General features: G+C 44.0%; 1 protein-coding gene across 1 annotated transcript in view; it reads right to left on the bottom strand.

The window, feature by feature from the left end:
- Window positions 1-3,911: 3,911 nt before the first annotated feature.
- Window positions 3,912-21,564, bottom strand: part of LOC306814055 (transportin-1-like) — a 134,967-nt gene continuing 117,314 nt past the window's right edge. Inside the window, 1 exon segment of the mRNA XM_079329761.1 lies at window positions 3,912-5,465. The gene's annotated coding sequence lies outside the window, so the exon portion shown is untranslated.

The following is a 21,564-nucleotide window of genomic DNA, read 5'->3' as shown; positions in this document are numbered from 1 at the left end:
ATTAAATGTCAAATTTTATATTAACCAGGTCCAGCAAAACTTACATGTGTGGACCAGAAGAGTGTCCTACTGAGTCAGACAAAACAAAACCTGAACATGACATTTTCATCTTTCATTAAAAATTGGAATGCAACATATATATTTTAACAACTTTATTAACATAGTCAAGCAGTGATTGGCATCCACATCTATTATGTCACATCATACAAATGTAGATACAAAATTACTACAGTACAATATATATTCTCTGCATGATTCAAAATATTTGGTTGGCCCAAAAACTCTAAAATTCAGCAGTTTATCAAAAACTAAAACAATATTCTATTTAAAATGAAGTTCTGTTATCAAATAGGCAGACTTCAAGAAATATCACTCCATTTAGTACAGTTTGAGAGGTTGCAGGAGGATATGCTTGGAGGATACATTCCAACATTGTGGCAGACAGAAACATCAGTTTTAAAGCTTTCAAGAAAAACTCATACAACCTAAGTTGTCAGCAGAAAGGTCAGTCATCTTTAATTTTAAATTATTTTCTATACTACATCCAAATGAAAATTTTAGAAGTGCTGAGTAAGTCAGTCATACATAGCTATCTATTTCTTCCCATGAAAAAATAAAGTATTACACTGAAGATTTCAACAGCCAAAGAAACCTGCTTATACCCATCTTTTTTTTTTTTTTTTTTTTTTTTTTTTTTTTTTTTTTTCTAATTGCTTTCCCACAAAGATCACCTAGGTCTTCTCAGTTTTGTTGTTCACCCAAAGTAAGGAATTAGACACCTTAGGTGAAAGTAGCACAATAGAACCAGCTTATAGAAAAGTGATATCCTAAAACCACTGAATTCTTTGAGATGCAGACTTGACTTACTTAAAAATTATAGTGTAACACCAGACAGGGATCCACCTTTTATAGAGACATTTTAACTGCCCTCACAAATACATTCAAGTAAGTATCCTTATTATTTTAGGAATATACTCTACAAGGCAAGCAACAAGAGTACTCACCTCAGAGTTTTCCATGTAAACTAATTATCCAAAACTGGCTTGCCCCAACCATTATGTGAAAAGAGCAAGCATCAGTGTCAGACTTAAAAAGTAGACTGATGGTCCAAGTCATTCTGGTGAATGCATAAGTGAGTGAAATACACAGCTACTGATCAAATTTTATTTACTCAAGATGAAGTTCCTGGAAATGTGTAATATATCACAAATATGTATGCAAACCACACCAGCATCTACCTGAAGTAACTGCAGGATGTTTTGCAATTTGCAACAGTCATTTCACTGTAGAGCTTAACCTTTAAGATTAAAAGTTACTCTTTAGACCCTGTGCAGAAGCTTTATGCATTTATGCTCATGAAAGAGAGAGCATCAAAGCAATTTGTGTTAATTTGCAATTTCTTTCCTTAACAAAATCTGAATGAAAAGATTTCTAACACAATGTTACATTTAAAGCATTTTTCAAGAAATATTTCAGTTTGAATATGGATGCATTCTCCTCAAAGGAAGAATATTTTTGCACTTTTGTCTGTTAATACATTCAATATGAATAAAATAGGCGAAGCAAAAGTCATTATTGTCCAACAGTAGGTTAATTTAGAGTAAGTTTAAGACAGCGGAGATCTGTAATATGAAATACATAAACTGATATAATTAAGACACATTTTTATAAGCATGTGTTCTGAACAAAACAAGTATTCACCTGAGATGAAGCTAGTATTTGAATATTTCTAAGTAGCAATGAGTTTCACTTGAGTAAAACTACTTGAGTCTTTAAAATATACATTTATTATACAATATATGCAGTATAAGTAATCAAAACTGACGCTTACATAAAAGTCCTAAAAAAACCCCCACCAACTCCACAATGTATCATTAATTCTAGTTACAAAACGTATGCGGCTTCATAGCTTTAAAAAATTGTAATTATTATAAATTTTAAAATCACTATTCCAAAACTGATCTTTTGAGTACAAGCTTTAAGGAGAAATAAACAAAAGCATAAGAATTAGTTCATTACAATTTAAATATATACATATTCACCAATTTAGAAAAAAATCAAGCTTTGGAAAAAAATAATAAAATTGATTATATTTTCTTGCCCTGCTTAGAATAATTAACTATCCTAATCTGTTTTTCCTAAATGAAAAGAATTGTTTCCTGAATGTATAAAGAAAAAAATTTAGTATTGAACATATAATTTCACAGCAATTTAGAACTGCCAAAGAGATGCATTTTATAAGGATTTTAAATACCCTTTCTGTTATCAACTTAGGTTGATCAGCAGCTTTTCTTCACTCTGAATCCTTCAGAAAGGTAAACTTAAAACAGGAAAAAGACATATATAAAAAACAGCAAACACTGACCTTCTGAGGCTCCTACAACAAAATATTCAAGTAGAAAATCAACACCATTACTTAGCAGTGGCTATTTTTGCAGCTTAGCAGACTAACAGCACTTTATTCAGTGTGTAAGGAGCAAATGAAGCAGTACTTTTAGCATGCCAAGAGACAGAAATACTGGAATGTAACAAGCACAATTCTACCAATATAAACATTCCGTCAACATTCAAGAACTGTCAAGCCTACACTACAAAAATTGAAATGCTTTTTATTTATCCTATGATGCAGTAATTGAATTATAACTATTAATGCTTATTTGGAACTTTTCTTGCCTCAAATTAGACCCTAAATGGCTTCTGCAAATCTCTGCACTATATGATGCATTAGGAATATAGTTTATTTGCTTTAAAATATACCACAATGGATTTTACTGATACAACAGACTATTTTGTCAATAGTTTGTTTCTGCCTTAATTATTTTCTTTGCTGTTACACCAGATCAGTTCATATCTGTATGACTCCCTACTAAAATACTGTGTACAAAAGTGGTATCCTAAGGAAATGTGAGGTGAAGTGGGTTTATTTGGTTAAAGGGGCTTTCTGAAATTTAAACAGTTTAGTTAAAGCCAGATTCGAGATGTAATGCTACAGTATTATTTAGGTAGGTTTTCTATTCTACAATTTGTTTTAATGTCATTTCTCTGAAACTCTTCCCTAATGTTCAAATGCACTCAAAACTACAGCCAATTTGTGTCTAAAATAATATCCTACTGGTTATTTTTCTTCTTCCAAAATTGATTTCAAAGTGTTTTTAGTGACTAAAACTGTTATGAATTTTCTTTAGTGCTATTAGCTAAGAAAGAATTTTGTATTTGCTACCAAATTTGAAAGGAAGTTATCACATGCAAATTTGACCAAATTGAATAAATACTATGTACTAGCATTAGCGAATGTACTTCATACAGTATACGTTCAAACGATTATTCAGGCATAATCCATTCATATTTACAATGCCACAAAAAGCAAAAAAGGATGGGGTGGAGAGTGGGACACATTTAAAATGTGCATGTATACACCCCCCCCCCCAAACTCTTAAAACAGCATAACATCATTTATACCCATAGTCATACAGCTCAAACATCAGTGCAATGGCTAAATCATTTAACACTCAATGAACAGAACCATGCAAAGAGCAGCAAGTTCCTAAAAAATACCACACAACTGAAAAATACAAAACAAAAAACCCCCAGAAATAAAAAACCACAAAACACCAAAAAAAACCAAAACCCAAACTGTTATCCAATATCCAGTTTTGCAATGCAAAGGTGAGAAAAGGTTGTTATGGCTTAATTTTGTTTTGCAGGTTAATTATGCAGCACTTGAAAAATGGAAAGGTGTGGTTTCACCTCTGACCACCACAGTTAAGTCTCTCAATTTTCCTTTAACATCATGGGATACTCTTTAGGGAATCTAAATAGGGACTTGCCATTTTCAGATAAACACAAGATCAAGTTTACCAGTTAGGATTTCACATTCACAGTACATAAGAAAATACACATTGAAAGAAAAGTAAAGGATTACCTTAACAAAGATTTATTCACAGGAATACATGTAAGTAGAGAAAAAAAAGAAAAAAAATCAACAGAAAAGCTAAACAAATAAAATGAAAAGGATCCAAACCAACTTCACTCTTTAGCTTTAAACTTGCACCCTTGTGCATTTAATTATATCACAAAGGGCCGCCAACACGTGCCAATACATTATAGATACCCTGCATTACATCCACTAACTTAAACATCTCTAAGATCATGCTGTGAACAAAAATTTATCATAAAAGGTAATACATTGAGTGGGAATAAACACAAATATAGCAATTGTCATCAACTTCTACAATTGTCTTTATGTGCGAATTAACATTTATGCTGCCTTTAACGGGTCTTACCATGTAAATAATTTTTAGAGATTCTGCTAAAAATCACTAGCATATAACCATGCAGAAAGCACATCACACTGACAGCACAGAGGCAAATATTTTGCACAGTTATATCAGCTTTCCACATTGTGCAGGTTACACACAATACGATATGAATCTTAATCTTAACAGATCTTAAAAAGATATTTCAAGGCCTAATTGTTAACCACAGTACTTTATAACTAAAAAAGAATTTTAACTGCAGAGCTATATTGAATTGGTAAACTGCAACATAAGACTGGTGCCACATAGGTAAATGTATACCGATTTCACTCTATGTGATGCAAGCATGATACTTTCCCACTAATTTTAATTACCTCTGAGCACTATGAGCCAGAATGCATGCCTGAACCTTAAACTGCATGTTAAGAATAATGCCTTACTCTAGAAATTAAAGCTAATTAATTGCAATAACCAAATGATGCTACTTTAATTTTTAAAATGCAAAAATTAAGATGTGAATCTTTCCTTTGATTTGTCCCTCCCCTTACCCCAAAAATTAAAGGAGTGACTCATTTGCAGCTTGCAAGTTACTTCATTTTTTTCAGCTTAACCTCTATTAATTTTCGATGGGATTTCTGTATTGTACACTGCAAGTGCCTGCTCCTAATACTGACACAAGCTGCATTTTAACTGTACTAATTTAATTTGAGTTATTCATTGACATGAAAATTATCTAGGAGTCCCATTAAGCAGGATGATATAATGTAGAAAATCCTTACTTTAAAAAAAAAAAACCATAAAAGAAAAAAGAAAGCCTTTTACTGTCTGTCACCACCATTTCTAGGTTTCCTTTATTGTGCGTAAAATAGTTTTCCTCTTTATGTATCCCTATGGTTCAATTATATGTTTTCTTATTTTGGTACAATTTCTGACAATAATCCAGAATGTGCTGTTTTGTTTATAGACTTTTTTTCTTCTTCATATCCACTGCAGAGTTGTAATAGGAGACTATTTCCACCGACAAAGGCTCCAGATGTTAAAACATTTCCCAACATCGACTTAATACAGTGACAGCAACACCTCCCTCCCACCCCTCCCAGTAGGGTTGGGACTGTACTGTATTCCCTACTGGTTTACCCTTCCCCCCAGTAAAGGGTAACATTTTCCCTGGGTGCAGAGTCTCCCTCATAGTCTCCCAGACTGAAGGACCTGTAAAAGGAAAAGATAGAAGTATAGTTAAATCTTATCTTAAACATTAACTGACAGATCAGTGCATAAACAAAGAGGTTTTGACTTTTTTAAGTGGTAGGTTCCAACCTTTAATGTAAAAACAAATTTAAGCCTAAATTTTCCCTTTTAAGAAAAGAGCCCATTTGTACCAAATAAATTAATGAATCAACACCATACACTTTAAAGCTAGACTGACACTTCCAGTATTGTGGCTTAGATTTAAGATAAAAGCAGTCCTATATATTCTAATAAGTTTGTACCTTTTTAGTACAAGATTATGAGGTAGTTTGATAAAGAATATTAAACATATCTTCTACTAACCTAACAATATCACTTTTAGGTGGATTAAACAAGATATTTTGTACTGAGGAGACACTATGGCTGAGACTAATTACAAATTTTACCACTTTTGGAATCCTCTCCATTAGGATGAAAAACCCACTTATTTGAGAACTAAAATTCCATAACTTATAAATATGTAAATGCTTGAAAATGCTTTATTTTTTAATCCCTTGTTCAGATAAAAACGTAATTCAATTTCTTATGTCACTCACTGACAAATCTTAGGCTGACTTCTAAATAGTTGTCCATTCAACAATGAAACAGAATTGCATGATTCACTCACATAATTTCAGCACAAAAATTCTAGAGCAAATATCAAATTTATATAAAGATTGAAAGAATAAACTTAATTTGCCCTCTTTTTCTGGGTAGTATAATAATCTTTTCACAGTATCACACTACATGTGGAAAGCTTGATTTATACATTGTGAACAAACAGCATACAAAGTAAGGTGGTATAAAAGTATTCTAGAGCACACAATCGCTGTTCTTTTCTGAAGTTGAATCGTTCTCCAGACAGAACTATAACAATTGTGAATTGGTGCATAAAGTGGGACATGTAAATATTAAACACAACAGCATGCACAAAACTTCAGTCTACAGTCAGGAAAGTTACAGATTACATACAACACCAGACCTGCTGACACCTGACAGGATGCATTTTTCTCAGAGGGAAAAAAAGGCTTTTGCACTGGAGTTAGTGGGGCTCATAGATAGAGCTTTAACTAGACTGAAATAGGGAAAGGGGCAAAACCAGGCTTGCCAGAGATGATCAGTTGTGGGAGCCCAGGGCGTACCCCTGGCCTCCTTGGGGGTCTCAAAACCCCCCTGGCGAGGGTCTCAAAGACTCCTGAATGAGACCCTGGTGTCACAGGCACTGAATTCTAACCCCTGGGGAAAATTACCAACATAGAGGGAATGGAAACAAGCCACCAAAATTAGTAAAGTGTAAATTAGACTTTTAGAATGTAGATAAATAGGTTTTTTGGAATGTTTATGATAAGGGACACGTGACCAAGATGGAGAATTTGGGGGGTGGATACCTTTTCCTCCTTCTTCTCCCTGTCATCCATATTGGGTGACACGTTGGCACTTTTAGATTGGATGGGGTCAGGGTTGGACCATTTAACAAGATTGTATTGTATTGGGAAATTGTTGTAAACATGTAGCACGTAATTTAGACTATATAAGATAAGCCCTGCCTTCACCAGGCAGATTCCACCATGGATGCCAGGCTGAGCAGACCGCTGCTGGCCAGGCAAAAAGTCCCTGAGATAAGAAATAATAAGCAATCCTTTGAACAAGAGAAAACTGTCTCCAGCGATCTCTCTTCGGCTGCTTCAGAGAAAACCAGGGTTTGAACCACCTTCATGTCCCTCTGGGGTGATCTCAGGGCAAAGGAGAAACCTCAGACTGGGACATCAGTGGGATGGCACACCCAAATCTGAGGGACTGAGTGCCAGTGAGATTCTTCAATCTGCCACACAAGGTATCAGCTACAATGAACCACACCTGAAATGTTTTTGTACCAATGTGCACAGCATGAGGAACAAGAGGAACTCAAAGCCTTGGCCCAGTCCCTGAGGTATGGTATCACTTTGTCCTAGTTTTGGCCAGGACAGGGGTAATTTTTTACAATAGCTGGCAGGGGGGCATGGCCAGACCCTAATATTATTTGATACCATCTTAACTGACTTGTAAAGGCCACATTTGTGAGGGGAGTAGGGACTCGCTCTCTCCAGTGGCACTCTCTCCATCAAATCCATGTCTCTCAAATTTGAGTCAAGGATGTCATACAGGACAGTGTCAAATGCTTTGCATAAGTCCAGGTAGATGATATAATTTGTTCTGCCCCATTCAGCAATGCTGTAGCATTACTCTGGAAGTTCATGAAAAATACCTCAAGGACAACAGTCATGGGTCACAGCCAGCATGGCTTCATGAGTGAAAAGTCCTGCTTGTCAAACTTAATTTCCTCTTACAACAAGATAATCCACCTAGTTGACCAAGAGAATTCTGTTCAGGATTTCTGTAAAGCTTTTGATATTCTCTCACAGTATATTTCTGGACAAAATGTCCAGCACACAGCTGGATAAACAGATAATGCAATCAGTGAGCACCTGACTCATGGGTTGGGAGCAGAGTTATAGTAAATGGGATTATATCAGGCTGATGACCAGTGACTAGTGGGGTTCCACAGGGCTACATCTTAGACTCATTTCTCTTCAACATCTTGATAAATGACTTGGACGCAGGACTTGAAGGGATACTAAGTAGATTGCTGATGACACTAAACTGGGAAGGCCTATTGAATCCCTCAAGAGCAGAGAGGCTCTGCAGAAAGGCCTAGACAAATGAGAGAGCTGGACAATCACCAACTATATGGAGTTTAACAAAGAAAAGTGCCACATTCTGCACCTGAGAAGGGGCAACCCTACATATATAGACAAACAGGAGAGCACAAGAGGCTGGAGAGCAGCACTGTGGAAAGGGACCTGAGGGTCCTGGTTGATGGAAAGCTGGATGTGAATCAGCAATGCCCTGGTAGCCAGGAAGGCCAACCGTGTCCTGGGGTACATCAGGCACAGCATCACCAGCTGATCAAGGGAGGAAATTGTCCCTCTCTGCTCTGCACTGGTGCAGCCTCACCTCTAGTCCTGTATGCAGTTTTGGGCACCACAATATAAGATAGATATAAAGCCATTAGAGACAGTCCAAAAGATGGCAACAAAGATGGTAAAGGGTCTAGAGGTAGAACCTTATGAGGATCAGCTGAGGTCACTGTTTAGCCTGGACGAGACTGAGGGTAGACCTCATGGCAGTCTATAGCTTCCTCATGAGAGGAAGAGGAGGGGCAGGCACTGATCTCTTCTCTCTATTGACCAGTGACAGGATGTTGTATTTCACTTATGTGGTTTATGTAGCATTGAAGAATGGTTTCTCCCTGAACTCCCCTGTAGCCTATCTTGTGGTTTGGTCCTTTCCTCTTCCCCTTCCCCTCTGCCCTAAGTTGATGGCAGGGGGTTTGAAAAACCCCAGAAAGCCAGTTCAACTTCTTTTCTCCTTGGAAGCCTTCTGGAAAAAAGCTTGGAACCCCTTCGGGGGAAGGAGCCTCTTTTGGTCTTTTATCTCGTTCTTGCAAGGCTCTGGGCTTCTTCCTAGTACTGAGCTAGCCAGGAGAAGGTCCCAGGAAGTCGCTGCAGTTGGCGCCCAATGTGGGGCTTTCGCAACAGTTAGAGAGTCCACGCATGCTTGGGGTCCCATTTAAGGGATTCAATTAAGCTTTTTGGACTGTTCAGCTACTTCCGCCACTTGGGAGCTGCTTTCTGCGCAGCCTCAAGGGCTGAGGAACAGGCTGGGAGCTCACTCCAGCGTCGAGACAGAGTTGGCTCGAGAACGAGGACCTTTCACGCAACTATATAGACAGCCGAGGTCCGTGGGACGGGTAAGTCCCTCATGTGTGGCGAGGACCCCAAAATTAACTCCTAGTTGCAAGGAGGAAGGGTTCCCCAGTAAGACTTGTGGCCGTGTGGCAGTGGGGGGGCGGTTGGACCCCTGCGGCATGGCGGCAGAGGAAGCGGTTTGGGAGGAGCAGCCCCGCTGGCGCAGACGGCGATTGTAACATCCGTCCAGCTTGCACCGGCGCAGTACCAAGGGGGCCCCCAGAGGCAGTGATAGGGCAGCAGGGCTACCTCAGGGCTGGCATGGTCGGCAGGATGCACGTGGTACGGGGTTAGTCAATCCCGCTCATGCGTCTCCCCACCCCCTGTCGTCCCGGTTTTTGGAGTCAGGTCAGAAAGAAACCACTTTTGTTTGTGTTGTTATAGCGTGAAGAAGTAGATAAACTGTGCAGATTGCTTTTAAAACATCAGATTGGGCATGCAACTTTCTGCTCAGCAAAAGAGAATATTTTCCCAGCTTAGGGAAATTTTATGTGCTGGAGATGTTGTCGACTCTAAGAAACTATTAGAACACTTTGTCTGCTGGCTGTCTTTTGAAATTTCAGATTTTGATTTGCGAGATACAAATTCAGTTTTATTTTGGGATAAAATAGGAGAATTATTAACATTAAAATTGAAAAATGGGGATGAAACAGGCCCTCTGTTTCTCTCAATCTTTTTGCAAATTCACAAACAATTGCTTAAAACAGAGAACAATAGACAGCCACAGCAAAGTCCCCTGAGTTCCCCTCTCCTTCCTCCAAATCCCTCTGTCCCTGAACTGGAGGGGACACGCCAGCCATCTCATGAGAAGCAGATCACCCAAAGTACTGGCATTTGTTCTGAGCTCCCGAGCCCCTCCCGGTACCCTGGCTCTGACAATGTGGTGTAGGTTGTGTGAGAATCTTCCCTGTACCCTTCTCTCCCACCTGTTTTCCCTCAAGAACACTGTTCTGACAGCTCTAAAAGTGACTTTCCTTCCCCTCAGAGCACCAGTTGCATGGCAGACCACGTGGCAAGGAGGGTTTTCAATATGGCAGCAGCCAAGTGTTGGCTTCTTCATCCCATAATCACTTTTACCCTCCCATCCCCACCCCCAACCACTTCCCCTCCCACAACCCATTCCTGTCCATAGCAGCCTGGACCCCTCCCTCCTCCAAGTGCCTGTACCGCATGATGTCACCCTGTAACCCCGCCCCATCCCCTGCTCCAGTTTCACAGGTCTGCCCCCAGGGTTGCCACAGAAACAGGGGCAGGGGAAGTAGGGCCCGCCCTCTGAGCTGCCACAGAAACGGGGAGGGGGTGGGCCCCCTACAGCCTCCAGTGCAGGTGGGGGTGGGGGGGAAGGAAGTCAGCCCCTTCCCAGAACCCAGGGGATGGGGGGTGGAATGCCTCCTAGCTCCCAGGGGAATGCAACACAGGGGAAATTTCCTGAGAGTCAGAACCACGAAGAGGAAAATATACCCTTAGCTGCTCCTGTCATTTATCTTGGTAGGAGAAATGGCAAGAGAAGCCATCAGCCTTTGTCCTATCAAGATAAAAAGGAAATTTGTAAAGTACAAAGAGAATTTGGTAGGAGCAGTGAAATTTTTAAAGGCATTATAAGAGCCACTTCTACTTCAAATGAGATGGTACCCAATAATATAAAAGACCTTTTCCAGTGTTTGTTGACACCCTCAGAATATGATTTATGGCAGAATATCTGGACAAGGCCCCTAAAGGTGCTTCTACAAAAGCTCCAGCAAAGCTCTGATGAGGCACAAGATAGTGATGGGAATGACATTACCTATGAACATTTACGTGGTGAAGGGAATTGGCACTGCCCTGAAAAACAAACCCTACTGTTATCCAAGTCTGTTTTGGATAAAATCTGCAATGTTGCAGAAAAGGCTTTTAACCAATTACCAACGGTTGAAGTCAAGGGCAGTTATGTTAACATAAAACAGTTTGCATCAAAGAACTTTTGCAGTTTGTGGATCGCCTCTGGACACAGGTGGAGAGGCAAGTGCACAACCCAGTGGTACAGGCAGAATTGATTAAGGAGATAGCTCAGAGGAATGCTAATGAAATCTGTCGCAGGGTTATTCTTAGCCTTCCCCTCGAACCACCACCTAGTCTTGCACAGATAATAGAAGCCTGCGCCAGAAAAGCAGAACTGTTCGGTGCACAGGAGAGAAATCCTGGACACCTACACCCAAAGACTACTGCAGCTGTGAGACCAGGAGCAAGGAGGCAACCAGTGTCACCACAGCAGCTCCAACAAGTCATCTGTTTCCAGTGCAAAAAGCCAGGACACTTTGCCAGAGACTGTACACAAAGCCAGAAACAGAAGAAGATCAATAGGCAAAAAAACTGAGTCTAGAGCGCATGCCCACCATTAACACAATTGTGCGCAAAAATATAAATACAGAGGGCTCCACACCAGCTAAAGACTCTCTCTTAATGAAAAAGGGGGAGAAAGGGATACAGGGTGTGGGAATGCAGGAAAACAAAAATGTTAAATGTTCAGTTGACAAGGTTTGGCAGCCTTGTGGCAGTTTTAGGCTCATGATTAACAAAGGTTTTAATTTCAGGTCTACTGACTGGACAGTCATTACTGTGGACCTGCCAAACAACTCACTGGACATGACAATATACCACATGGAACTAGACAGTGAGTATTTTGTTATTGGGGACACAGCACACACACCCTTAAAGATTGAAATGGCTCCCATGACCATCAAGGGAAAAATAACCTGCCTCATTCTCTTGGCGCGCTGCCCTCAACAACCAATCTACCTGGGTGAGTGGCAAATCCTCACCCAGGCCATCCCCATTCCAGCAGAGGTCACAGCAGATGGAAAATCACCTGAAGTCTACTGGGTGGAAACGGTGGGTGAGGAAAAAACCTCCCTGGCATGCAACTTAACCCATGGATCAGATCATCTCCACATGGAAGGGGTGCTTGACACTGGGGCAGATGTGACGATCATACCCGAGAGAATGTGGCCGTCACATTGGGAAGTGAAACCCGTGGCTGGCAAAATCCAAGGTGTAGGAGGGATCAAATCGGCAAAGATATCGAAAAGCATCGTACAAATTGAGGGGCCAGATGGAAGATTGGTTAGTGTCCGTCTGTTTGCTACAGATTATAAGGGCCCCCAAATGGAGAGAGACACCATGTCCCAGTGGGAAAGCAGAATGATTATCCCTAAGACTCCCAGGAATTTTTAGAAGCAGCCACTATGGAGTGCCTTACCCAAAAATTAATGTGGCTGGATGACACCCCTAAAGGGGTAGCACAGTGGCTATTGAGTAAAGAGAAGCTTAAGGCACTTGAGGAGCTTGTGGAGGAGCAATTGCCAAAAAACCACATAGAAGAGACAACAAGCCCTTGGAATTCCCTGGTCTTTGTAATAAAGAAACAAGGGAAGGACAACAAAAGATTGCTACACGACCTCCAAGAAATAAAAAAAGTAATTCAGGACATGGCGTCTCCTCAACCTGGGATGCCTTCCCCAAAGATGCTTCCCTGAAATTGGCAATTGACAGTATTAGACATCAAAGATTGCTTTTTCCAAGTTCCCCTACACCCTGAGGATGCCCCAAGGTTTGCCTTCTCAGTTCCTTCGATAAATCAAGAAGCCCCAATGAAGTGCTACCACTGGAAAGTACTTCCACAAGGCATGAAGTGCAGTCCTTCCATCTGCCAGTGATATGTGGCCTCATTGCTGTCCCCTGTGCGTGCGCAAAGAAGGGATGCCATCATCTTACACTACATGGATGATGTGCTTGTGTGTGCCCCCGATGACTCTATACTCCAAGACACACTTGACCTAGTGATTAAAGTTTTAACCTCTGCTAGATTCCAATTACAGGAAGACAAAGTTCAAAAGATGCCACCTTGAATATACTTGGGCTTAGAAATTACTGCATGGACCATAGTCCCACAGAAATTGAAAATCGATTGTAATCCCAAAACTCTAGCAGATGTACGTTCCCTGTGTGGGTCTTTGAACTGGGTCAGGCCCTGGCTAGGCCTCACCAATAAGGACCTAGACCCCCTCTTCAATTTATTGAGGGGGGAGAGAGAGAGCTGGCTTCTCCCAGGGAACTGATCCCAGAGGCAAAAACTGCAATCAAAGAAGTACAGAAAGCTTTGGCCGAGAGGCAGGCTCACTGTTACCAGCCTGAGCTGCCTTTCAAATTCATTGTTTTGGGGAAACTTCCACACCTACATGGTCTAATATTCCAGTGGATCGAGGGGCAGAGAGATTCACTCTTAATCATAGAGTGGGTCTTCCTCTTCCACCAAAGATCCAAGACCATCACTCAGCCACAAGAGCTGATGGCTCAGCTGATTCAGAAGGCAAGAATGAGACTGCGTGAGCTGGCTGGTTGTGACTTTGCATGCACTCACCTCCTGGTCAAGCTTTCTGAGGAGGGAAGGAACTCTCCTGAAAGGCTGACCAAAGAGATGTTTGAGCACTTGCTCCAGAGCAATGCCAGCCTCCAAATATCTCTGGACAGCTACAGTGGACAAATATCAGTCCACGCCCCAGCTCACAATTTCTTTAATGAGGAATTCCACCTCATTCCTCATTAGAAAAGGAGCCGGAGACCACTCGAAGCTCTCACAGTGTTCATGGACGCATCTGGGGCATCGCACAAGTTGGTGATGACTTGGAGAAATCCCCAGACTCAGCATTGGGAAGTTGATGTTGAGTTTGTGGAGGGATCGCCCCAGGTAGCTAAACTAGCTGCAGTAGTGAGAGCTTTTGAGAAGTTCTCGGAGCCAATTAATTTGGTAACCGACTCAGTCTACGTAGCAGGGGTAGTGTCCAGAGCGGAGCAAGCAGTTTTCAAAGACATCAAGAATGAGCATCTTTTCAGGTTGGTCTCAAAACTAATTTATTTAGTTTCACATCAAGAGCATCCTTTCTATGTGATGCATGTAAGGTCACACACTGATTTGCCAGGTGAAATCGCAGAAGGGAATCCAGTGGCAGACCCCCTTGCAGCCCCAGCTGAGAAAGCACGCCTCCCTGACATCTTCCAACAGGCAAAGCTGAGCCACCAGCAATACCACCAGAATGCTCCAGGTCTGATCCATCAGTTCCAGCTAACAAGGAATCAGGCTCGAGCCATTGTGGCCACCTGTCCCAGCTGCCAGCTCCAGGCCATGCCATCACTGGGTATGGGGGTTAACCTCTGGGGCCTTGGCAGCTGTGAAGTGTGGCAGATAGACATCACATGCATTCCCAGTTTCGGTCGCCTCAAATATGTCCATGCAAGCATTGACATATATTCAGGTGCAGTTTATGCATCTGCCCATGCAGGAGAAAGGGCTGTGCATGCCAAACAACACCTAGTGCAAGCCTTTTCAGTGCTGGGGATCCCTGGGGAAATCAAAACTGATAATGGCCCAGCATATATGCCCAAGGAGTTCGTGGAATTTGTCCAGCAGTGAGGAGTGGAACATAAAACTGGCATCTCCCACTCCCCCACAGGCCAAACTGTGATTGAGCTTGCCCACTAGACACTAAAGCAAGTCCTGGCAAGACAGAGCAGTTCAACTGTGTGGATGTCTCCACAGCAAAAGCTCTGCAAAGCCATGTTTACTATCAATTTTCTGAATTGTTCATTTGAATACATGAGACCACCTGTCGTATGTGGGCTTCATTGAAGCCACAGGCTGAAAATTGCAAGGGCCTGAGGCCTTTTTCTCCTTTCTCATGCTAAGGAAAATTTCTCTCGGGTCTGCTGCAGTTTGCCTGTTCCTCCCTGGATCTTCCCAAGGTGATAAACCTCGGGAAAAACAGGAAGGAATTCACAATAAGATTAAGCACCTGCTGTTTTTCAGAAAGTAAGGAAAAACAGTTCTCACGATCCGTGAGAACGTTCTGTTTTCTTCTACTATCCAATGGACGGCCGTTCCTCTCTTCTTCAGCGATCCACACTATAAAAGTGGTTCGCCTTCACAATAAAGTTGCCTCTCTTTGCTGCTAGCTGGAGGAGTCATTGTCGTTATTCTCCGCGGCCGTATCGCGAATAACGACAATTGGAGGTTCCACCGAGATCGTCCTTCACGGGAGCCGAGACCGTCTTTCGCCAGGACAGCGCGAACTGGGACCGCGGAGCCCCGCAGCCCCGCGGAGCGGAGCAACCCCGGACTGCGAGCGCCCTAGCGACCGTTCCTCTTTCCGCGGAGAGAAGGTACTGTGTTCCCCCCCCCCTCCCTCCTCCAAACTAGCGGCTAGGCGAAAAATTCTAAAATGGGGAACAATCTATCCAAACAAGAGGAGATTATTATCTCATTATGGAGGGATGTTCTAGAGGACTTAGATACCCAAATCCCAGATAAAGATTTGATTGCCTTGCTAGCTTGGGCAAAGGAGCGCGGTTTTTCAGAGGAGGAAGGAGAAGTTTTTTCAATGGAAGTTTGGAAAGAGCTGGGGAATCTGTTGTGTGCAGCTCTCCATAAAGGAGATGTTTCAGTGTGCCCGCTGCTTACTACCTGGGGGACTATTCATCAGAGTTTTGTGGAGGATGAGGCGAGATTTGAACGGAGCGAGGGCGAGTCCGATGACTGCTCCGAGAACCTCCCGAAGTCAGGACAGCCCCTCCCGCTCGCACCCCAAGATAGCGCGGCGTCCTTTCCCCGGAGGGCGGTAACGGCAGAGACAGTGCAAAAGCCAGCTATTACACTGGAGGTAGTGGAGCAAGTCACGTTCGCGATCGCGACGGCCATCTGGGAGGCGTTTTTGCCCTATGTCACCACCCCCGATGAACCGCGGCGCATCGCGAATGGCCCGGCAGCGAGAATGGGTCCCTGGCTGCCGGCGGGCCCCCCCCCAGACCAAAGACGGCAGGGGCAGCCGGCCGCAGGGGCGGGGCTATCGCTACCCCCTGCACGACGCTTGACGTCACGGCCCACGATCCCGGAAGCTTCGGGTCCCCCCACCAACCCTCCCGGGACGCCGCCGGGATCCTCCTCGTCTCTAGGGGCGTGTCCTGCCGCGTGGGCCCCAAACAAGGTCGCCGCTCCTGCCTCCGCGGCCGGCCCTGTCTCAACGGGATTGGAGACCGCCGCGACATCCTCCGTGGGGCAGGAGTCGCCGCCTTCGTCATCCCACTCCAGCGCCACAGACGCCGACGAACCACAACACCCCCGCCGGAGGCGTGGTGTCCCTTCGGCCAGCAATCGCGGCAGAAACCCCCCGCGTCGCCGACGAACCACAACACCCCCGCCGGAGGCGTGGTGTCCCTTCGGCCAGCAATCGCGGCAGAAACCCCCGCGTAATTTGGGAGGCTGTCAGGTTGCGGGCATTGCAAAACGGGAATTGGGACCTCTTAGAGAAGGTGGGAATGCCAACAAAAGGAGTTTTCCAGATGGAGGGAAGCGTCCAGGGTGACCCCTGCAGGGCCCTACCCGGCCCCCGGGGATGACCTGTCGCAAAGCAGTGATGGGGACACCCGGGGGACGGAAGGGGCTCAGGCTTTTCCCGTCTTCAAAGGGGCGCAAGGTCAACTCGACCGGCATGACCCAATTGCTTGGCGTGTTGTCCAAGATATACAAGATAAGGTAGCACGCTTTGGACTCGGTTCCACCCAGGTCATGCAGATTCTTAGAGTATTAAATACAGACCTGTTAGCACCTTATGATATAAGGCATATAGCACAGGTGCTATTTCAGCCAGTGCAGTTCAGAGTGTTTGAGGACACCTGGGCGCAAATGGCTGATAGGGCTGCTGCAGACAATATGGGGCTGCCCCAGGATGACCCTAGGTATGCAATAGGCCGAGAGGTTTTGATGGGTACGTTTCGTTTCTCTAACCCTGACCTCCAAGCATCTTGGCCCCCTCCCATTCTTGAGCAATGCCAAAAAATAGGGTTCGCAGCAATTATAAAAACAATAGAAGCTGCAGCTCCTAAAACAAAATATGTGAAGATTACTCAGGGTCCTAATGAACCATTCCTACAATTTGTAGAAAAGGTGGCTGCAGCCCTAGAGAAACAGGTCGAAGATGATGCTCTCAGGCAGATGTTGTGTAAACAGCTAGCCAAAGATAATGCCAATGCTGACTGTGCAAAAATTATACAGTCTCTACCAGGAGATCCCTCACTAACTGACATGATACAGGCGTGTTCAAAAGTGGGGACTATAGATCATCAGATCTCTGCCCTGGCAGCTGCCATGTGGCAGCATCAAAAGATGTCAGGAGGTGGATATTATAAACAGGGAAAACCTAAAGGCAAGAAGCAAAAACAGCAACAGGCTAAAATGCCTACCGTTTTGTGTGCCAAGTGCAAAAAGCCAGGACACTATGCAAACCAATGCAGATCAAAAAACCCTCCTCCTGGCCAGGGAAACGGGCAGGGGAGCGCTTGGGGGTACAGCGCTCAGATAGAAACAGTACCCCAGGCTTCCTCAGCCAGCACTCAGCCAGCACCCGGGGGTCAGCCGGAGTGGATGTATACACCGCAGCCACAGTCATCTTAGACTCGACTGGTGTACACAAGATCCCTCTGGATGCCACTGGACCTTTGGGCAAAGGCCCTGAGTGCCTGCTCATAGGGCGGTCCAGTGCCACCCTCCAGGGAATCTTTGTCCACCCCGGGGTCATTGATGCTGATTTCACAGGTCAAATCTATGCCATGGTTTCTACGCCTTCTCCTCCTGTCACTATCCCAAAGGGAACTCAAATTGCCCAATTGGTGCCTTTCTATTCGTCTGTTCTCAGGGTTGATCAGCGAAATCGCAAAGACGGTTGCTTTGGATCCACAGGACCACCACAGGTTTTCTGGACAATGAATGTCTCGGATCAGCGACCACAAATGATGTGTACTCTGACTCTCTCAGGTGCCAACCCGTCTCAGACTCAACTCAGAGGTTTGCTGGACACTGGGGCGGATGTAACAGTGATCTCACTCTCTGCCTGGCCTCCCACATGGCCTGTGGCCCCTCTGGGTCAGGCCATTGCAGGCTTGGGGGGCACAACACAGACCTTTGTGAGTCAGAGGCCTGTGTTGATCAGAATATGGAAGGGCAGACAGCCACGGTCCGACCATACATCACTGCAGCCCCTATCAACCTCTGGGGACGAGATGTGTTGGCAGCCTGGGGGGTGCGCATGGAAGCAAATTTTTAATTAGGGTCACTGAAGTGAAGGGCAAGAACTATCCTATGATACCCCTACGGTGGTTGTCTAATACCCCCGTATGGCAAAATCAGTGGCCCTTGCCAAAACAGAAATTAATAGCCCTTCGAGAATTAGTAAAGGAACAATTGCAGCAGGGACACATAGAACCCTCTAGTAGTCCCTGGAATTCCCCAGTTTTTGTTATACAGAAAAAATCAGGTAAATGGAGGTTGTTACAGGATCTCAGGAAAATCAATGCAGTCATGGAGAGCATGGGGGCTTTACAGCCTGGCATGCCCTCACCTACCATGCTCCCTGCTGGATGGGAAATTCTGGTCATTGATCTGAAGGACTGCTTTTTCACAATCCCCTTGTGTCCTGAAGATAGGCCAAAATTCGCTTTCACAGTACCTGCAGTGAACAACTACAGGTCAAGCCATTGTCGAACGCGCTCATGGTACTCTGAAACGCGTTCTCGAAAAACAAAAAAGGGGAATGGCTGGTGAAACACCACACAGCCGACTAGAAAAAGCTTTATATACCATCAATCACCTCACTGTGCCACAAGATTCCAATAATCCTGTTATTGTGAATCACTTTACTTCTTTACAGGCTGCAGATGAGATACGCTTGCCCCGAGCGAAGGTGTTCATACGGAACTTGACCACGAACAAGTGGGAAGGCCCGCATGAACTCATCATTTGGGGTCGTGGGTATGCTTGCGTCTCAACAGATACCGGGGTACGCTGGCTGCCTGCGAGATGTGTCCGCCCTGACCTGCGACATCAGAGACAGAATGCAGCCGAGGCACAGCCTTTGGATGCTGACCAACAGGCCGACCGCCAGCCAGATGGTCCCTCTACCAGCAGAGGATGAACTCGTTTGTTTCTTTGGAACTGTTTTCAGTCTTTGGACATTGTTAGATAAATTTTATATTGGAAATCACGGGTCTGGCGAATGGTGGCGGGTTTCTTTCCTATTGTATTAGAAGTAAGTTGCTGGGAAGCATCAGGTGCGAAGGTTTCCCTGGATGCTTCAAGCGTCCACGGATCTCCAGGGATATGTTTGCTCCCCTCCGACAAGGATCCTAAGGAGGACAGCAAACACCTCCTTTTTTCTTTTAAAACTAAAAGGGGGACTTGTGGGCTTCATTGAAGCCACAGGCTGAAAATTGCAAGGGCCTGAGGCCTTTTTCTCCTTTCTCATGCTAAGGAAAATTTCTCTCGGGTCTGCTGCAGTTTGCCTGTTCCTCCCTGGATCTTCCCAAGGTGATAAACCTCGGGAAAAACAGGAAGGAATTCACAATAAGATTAAGCACCTGCTGTTTTTCAGAAAGTAAGGAAAAACAGTTCTCACGATCCGTGAGAACGTTCTGTTTTCTTCTACTATCCAATGGACGGCCGTTCCTCTCTTCTTCAGCGATCCACACTATAAAAGTGGTTCGCCTTCACAATAAAGTTGCCTCTCTTTGCTGCTAGCTGGAGGAGTCATTGTCGTTATTCTCCGCGGCCGTATCGCGAATAACGACAGTCGTACGTCACTTTAACAGCAGTAAACAGTTCAAATTGTCCCAACGTCTACCAGTCTTGATTAGGGGCCCAAAAACCTGGGAAACCAAAGGTCCCTATGAACTTGTTATCTGGGGCCATGGCTATGCATGTGTAGCCACTCCCTCACTCAGGCCCTTGGTGGATTCCCCAGAAGTGGGTCAAACCTTTTGTTCCCAAAAATCCAGCTCCACTAGAAGGGGATAAGAAGCAAGTAGCCATTGTTTCAAAAAGAAAACACCGCCGGAAAGAGGAGAAAAATCTTCCTAAATGTAGCTACATTCCAGCAGAAACAGAGACTTTTAACATGCATTAAAAATGTTTGTTTTTCCCTTTTAGAGAAAACCGACCTCCCACTCAACCCCCTAATGAGCCCCATCAAACTTGTCATCTTATTAACTCTGAACAGTCTGGCAGCTGCGTGGATCGTCCCTCGGCCACATCAAAACATCTGGGTGACCCTGGCACTAACGCTTCAACAGGAAAAGATATGCCTGTCCACTGCAGCAGCAAAAGACCCTATGTCCACCTGCCTGGTAGGAATCCCATTGAAAGCTGAAGAATATCCAGCCAGCTTTAGCACATATATGTCCTACAAAGTTATTGAGTTGCACAGCATCCAACGACACAAAAATCAGCAGCAACCTGTAATTATTAAAAACACCATAGAAGAGTGGCTGCCAAATTTGCCCAAAGCAGCCCAGGAACCCTATGAATTAGAGCTATTGGGTTCCTCCCCTGCACCGTACTGCATTTATTTTACTATCATCCCAAAACCTTCTAACACCAAAGAGTTCTACAACATACTGCAATATAGTGGAGAATTCACTGCTAAAAGGTGGTGTAATATACTAAACCATGTTGCAGCAGACAACCCATCTCTTTCAAGTCCCAAGATCCTCCCTAAGGGATTGTTCTTGATCTGTGGAGATCGGGCATGGGCAGGGATCCCTTCTCAGCTATTAGGAGGGCCATGTACCTTTAGCAGTTGTCCCTGTTGGCACTCAACCAAACATTAATTGGTGAATGGACTCACAAAAACAAATCAGCCAACAAAATCCAAAAGAGAAGTGCTGACAAATTGGACCCAAACTGTAATTCCCAAATTTTTCATTGGGCAAAGTCAAAAAGAGTTGCTGTGTCCCTCTTCCTTCCGTGGGTCGCAGCAGACAAAGCTCTAGGTGAATTGGGCCACCTAGAGTACTGGGTAGTCAAACAGGCAAACTTAACATCCACCCCCATCAGCTCCCTCCTAGAAAACAAGGAAATTACCAGGCAGGCCACACTCCAAAATCATGCTGCCATAGACTTCCTTCTGCTACAGCATGGACATGAGTGCCAGGAATTTGAAGGGCTTTGCTGCATAAACCTCACCTCGAAAGCTCATAACATCTACGCTGCCCTCCAAAGCATGAACAGTTTGATCAGACAAGTGAAGCAAGAATTCGAAGATTGGTTCAAGGAACTGTTCAAAGGATGGGGACTCACAGGGTGGTGGACTTCTATAGTTAAATCAATTTTGTTATGAGTTTTTGTAGTTCTTTTCATTATAATAATGGCGTTTGGGATCCTTCATTGCTTGATTTTCAAAGCTATTAATAGTCTCATCCCTTCTACCTCAGTAGTC

This window comes from Erithacus rubecula (genome assembly GCF_903797595.1).
Source record: "Erithacus rubecula genome assembly, chromosome: W".
Classification (NCBI taxonomy): Eukaryota; Metazoa; Chordata; class Aves; order Passeriformes; family Muscicapidae; genus Erithacus; species Erithacus rubecula.
The sequence above is the reverse complement of the archived record's forward strand: the minus strand, read 5'-3'. Positions and strand labels throughout refer to the sequence as shown.